Source organism: Schistocerca serialis, unplaced genomic scaffold, assembly GCF_023864345.2.
Source record: "Schistocerca serialis cubense isolate TAMUIC-IGC-003099 unplaced genomic scaffold, iqSchSeri2.2 HiC_scaffold_1206, whole genome shotgun sequence".
In the NCBI taxonomy this organism is placed as follows: Eukaryota; Metazoa; Arthropoda; class Insecta; order Orthoptera; family Acrididae; genus Schistocerca; species Schistocerca serialis.
This window is the reverse complement of record NW_026047410.1, coordinates 72,501-77,500: the sequence shown is the minus strand read 5'-3', so window position 1 is coordinate 77,500 and position 5,000 is coordinate 72,501. Positions and strand designations below refer to the sequence as shown.

The 5,000-nt window shown below is 54.2% G+C and overlaps 1 non-coding gene across 1 annotated transcript in view; it reads left to right on the top strand.

The window, feature by feature from the left end:
* Positions 1–4,635: 4,635 nt before the first annotated feature.
* The window catches only part of LOC126435423 (small subunit ribosomal RNA), a 1,910-nt gene continuing 1,545 nt past the window's right edge, over positions 4,636–5,000 (top strand). Inside the window, exon 1 of the ribosomal RNA XR_007579931.1 lies at positions 4,636–5,000. This exon is cut by the window's right edge and continues 1,545 nt beyond it. This is a non-coding gene — a ribosomal RNA (small subunit ribosomal RNA).

Sequence of the window (5,000 nt, the reverse complement as noted above, 5' to 3'; positions counted from 1 at the left end):
GGGGCGGCTAGTGTGGGTGGTGATAAGTCCGTAGTGGGCGAGGTATTACGACGATGCCGCCATCTATGCGAATGTGACGCAACGACATTGACATCCAGCCCAGAAACGGCACCTCCATCTACAGGGATCCGACGGAACTACGCCAACCATGCCGGCAAAACAGTATCGCCATCTATGAAAATACGGCGAAACCACATGCAATACCTCCATCTATGCGAATCTGACAACACTACGTCCGCCATGTCGAGCGCACCACAAAACACAGCGCCATCTGTAGGTCTCCCGCGGCATGACGTCCTGCAACGACGATACCGCCATCTATGAGACGCCAAGCCGACTAAGACAGCGATGGGCCCACAGTGCCCATCTTTCGACCCCACCCACAAAGCCTGCGTCCTCTGTCGACCACAGCACCCCAACGCCAGCGCCTCTGCCGCACGAAATCGTCGACCGGCAATCACTCCACCGGCGCCCCACCCTAACCGCCCAACTCGCAACTCCAGCGGATGAACGGCGGACTTTTCCCGCAGTCGCAATGTGCAATCCACCCCTATAACTTGCGTTTCATGAAGAGTTATGTCCAATATGCGACATTCCCGCTGTCCCTATACATGAGCTGCGAGCTGTACCAGTTACGAGCTAGAGACGCGATCGCGTTGCTCTCTGTACGAATGCCGATGCTGAGCGGTCAGCTAGGAGGCGCTCCATCCATGTCGGTACCGGTGGGCGTTGCACTCGCAGTCGCAAAAACGTACGGCAAGTATATTACTCGGAAGAGTTTATGACAGTCCAAGCCCCCCTGCGTGGGGAGCGTCTTTCTAGGCCATGACCCACCGGAAGGGCGCAGCGTCCCCCACCCCAGACATGTGACGTCACACTATCGGTATTGACGACTCGACTCATTGCTTATAATCATTTGCCATACACCGGTGGAAGCTGCCGAGACGAGTAGCTACATAGCGCGCTCGCCGTGTCACTAATGTACAGAGATACAACAGTTTCGACTGGAACCGGATTAAACGTATACACGGCGCTGATTAGTAATACATAGACCCATCAGAATACAGATAATATATACAACTGTCCGTATACATGCTGAAAGACTCTGCTCACAATCACAACCACACGGCAGCCACACACTCTTATCACGCACTACTCTCCGCCTGTAACACGCACACAGACAATATGTAAGCACCAGCATGGAACAACACCCAGTGCATCCTCTCCGCCACATGAGACAATCCACACTGTCATAACCAGACTGGGAGGTCCACTCAGAAAACGGAATATCCCACCCCCCCGACAACCACCATTGCTCAGCTAAGCCACCAACACCCACACATGTCCTACACAGGGGTGCACCCAACATCACAATACTGCCTCCTCTCACAGCACACAAACAATGGCAGGAATGAAAGACACAGGTCTGCCACAAGCATGGAATCGGAGCGCCGCCTGTCATGAGCCAAAGGTGCATCCTGACGTGGCAAATCAGATGATGCCGCAGGCATCCACTTACTATAATCACAATCAACAAACCGACCGGCCGCCCCCCCCCCCCCCCCCATTACACCTTTCCATACAACAATGTGTACCTTAACCTAAACTATACTGTACCTTAACCTAAACTATACTGTACCTTAACCTAAACTATACTGTACCTTAACCTAAACTATACTGTACCTTAACCTAAACTATACTGTACCTTAACCTAAACTATACTGTACCTTAACCTAACCTATACGGTACCTCAACCTAACCTATATTGTGCCTCAACCTAACCTATGTTGCGCCTTAACCTAACCTATGTTGCGCCTTAACCTAACCTATGTTGCGCCTTAACCTAACCTATGTTGCGCCTTAACCTAACCTATGTTGCGCCTTAACCTAACCTATGTTGCGCCTTAACCTAACCTATGTTGCGCCTTAACCTAACCTATGTTGCGCCTTAACCTAACCTATGTTGCGCCTTAACCTAACCTATGTTGCGCCTTAACCTAACCTATGTTGCGCCTTAACCTAACCTATGTTGCGCCTTAACCTAACCTATGTTGCGCCTTAACCTAACCTATGTTGCGCCTTAACCTAACCTATGTTGCGCCTTAACCTAACCTATGTTGCGCCTTAACCTAACCTATGTTGCGCCTTAACCTAACCTATGTTGCGCCTTAACCTAACCTATGTTGCGCCTTAACCTAACCTATGTTGCGCCTTAACCTAACCTATGTTGCGCCTTAACCTAACCTATGTTGCGCCTTAACCTAACCTATGTTGCGCCTTAACCCAACCTATGTTGCGCCTTAACCCAACCTATGTTGCGCCTTAACCCAACCTATGTTGCGCCTTAACCCAACCTATGTTGCGCCTTAACCCAACCTATGTTGCGCCTTAACCCAACCTATGTTGCGCCTTAACCCAACCTATGTTGCGCCTTAACCCAACCTATGTTGGGCCTTAACCCAACCTATGTTGGGCCTTAACCCAACACACGTTGGGCCTTAACCCAACACACGTTGGGCCTTAACCCAACACACGTTGGGCCTTAACCCAACACACGTTGGGCCTTAACCCAACACACGTTGGGCCTTAACCCAACACACGTTGGGCCTTAACCCAACACACGTTGGGCCTTAACCCAACACACGTTGGGCCTTAACCCAACACACGTTGGGCCTTAACCCAACACACGTTGGGCCTTAACCCAACACACGTTGGGCCTTAACCCAACACACGTTGGGCCTTAACCCAACACACGTTGGGCCTTAACCCAACACACGTTGGGCCTTAACCCAACACACGTTGGGCCTTAACCCAACACACGTTGGGCCTTAACCCAACACACGTTGGGCCTTAACCCAACACACGTTGGGCCTTAACCCAACACACGTTGGGCCTTAACCCAACACACGTTGGGCCTTAACCTGCTCTGTAATTGTCATACGACGCGTTAAATTAGTGTAGTGTTGCCTAACTGCAACCCCCGCAATATAGTTTGCTACTCGCACTGCCCGGTCCCCAGTGTATCGCTTCATGTTAAACACCTTGCAGCTATACACTGTAATGTGGATGGCAGCAGGACGTACATGCTCAATGCCCTTTGCAGTTGTTCATTGGCATTTGCAGTTGTTCATTGGCATTCGCATGGCGAAGCACTTAGCCTACGCTGTGGTACGGCCTGTGTCAACTGTCCGCTGATGTTGTACGTCCAAATCACACACTGTACTGCACATTGGTCCTCATGTACTGAATGATACATCGTGGTACATGTGACCGTACAACGACTGCGCCAACAACGGCGAACCATGCGGTCCAAATGTTGTGCACTCAGCTACGTGTCGTCTCCCTATAAGAGCTGGATTGCAGTGTGGTATGCCCTGGATGGCGATCAGCATGAGCCGTCTGTTGATGTAGTGGCGCGTGTTGTCAGACGTAGTCGTCTCTTCTCACACACCGTGATAGCATGGTGCACTGCGTTCCACATCTGCGACATGCGACAGAGGCCGGTTGACAGTCGTTCGCGCAATGGACATCGCATACGTACGGGGGCCACCTTCCACGTGTTCGCGAAGCGTGCACATGTTGTTGCGTGTATGTGGGCAGACATAGTGTGTCGTGACACCTGACACAGGCATGCAACAATCGTTGAATTTGCAAATGGCGATGGACGCCTACGTTTGCTGGTGACGTTACGCAAATGAACAACTGGTAAACCGTTGTGGTGCGGTTGTTCTCGCTAGAGGTGAATCAGTGATGGCGACGATCGGTTGAGCTACCAACCGGTTGTTCCAGCGATACCCACCATGCCCACGAACGTGAATGGCATCTGGGTGTGAAGCGATACGCGGCGGTGGCTGGGTGGGACCGTCCCCGGCCGGTGAGGGGGGGCCTCCCGGCGTGCTGGCCGCGCGGTGCGTGGGCGCACGCGCTACAGCCGGCTGGTGGGGGCGGCCAGTGGCAGGCGCGCCGGCCGACGGAGGCGGCAGGCGGCGCAGCTGCGCGCCGGCGCACCCTGCACGCGGCGCCGTGCGGCCAAAGTAGGTCCTCGCGGGCCCGGTGCGAAGCGCGGTGGACATCTGCAGTGTGCTGGTCCGATTGAGGACTGTGTGCGCTGAGGATGCGCCGCCGCCCGGCGCTCGGCGCCGCGACGCCGTCTGCTGCTCGGTCGCCTCTGCGGTTCTCGCAGGTGGTTTGTATCGCAGCTGTGCGGACGTGTTGGCGCGTGCGCTGTGCTGGGAGAGTTCGCTTCGGCACCCAAGTGGGGCTTTTGTCCTTCTGTGGCGCTGGCGTTGGAGCTGCCGGTCACCGTAGGTGGCGCGTGTTGTCTCCCGCCGGCAATGCCACGACAGCACGCTCCCGGGCCTCTGTCGGCAGCGGCAAGCTCAGTTGGGAGCACGGGTGGTCGCACCTAAAGCGTCTACTCGCCAAACCCCGGGCGATTGCGCCTCTCTCGAACCCGACCAAGTACTTAGGACGGCGCTGCGCGCCGCCGGGACCTGAGAGGGTTTCGAGGTGTATGGTGCAGGGGAGCTCAGCCTCCTCCTGTTTGCAGAATAATTGAGCGGACGCTTGCGTGTTCGCGCGGGCCCCCGGGACACACTCCCGGGCGGCCGGCTGCTCAGCTCTAGTTGACGCAGCTCCCTGGTTGATCCTGCCAGTAGTCATATGCTTGTCTCAAAGATTAAGCCATGCATGTCTCAGTACAAGCCGCATTAAGGTGAAACCGCGAATGGCTCATTAAATCAGTTATGGTTCCTTAGATCGTACCCACGTTACTTGGATAACTGTGGTAATTCTAGAGCTAATACATGCAAACAGAGTCCCGACCAGAGATGGAAGGGACGCTTTTATTAGATCAAAACCAATCGGTCGGCTCGTCCGGTCCGTTTGCCTTGGTGACTCTGAATAACTTTGGGCTGATCGCACGGTCCTCGTACCGGCGACGCATCTTTCAAATGTCTGCCTTATCAACTGTCGATGGTAGGTTCTGCGCCTACCATGGT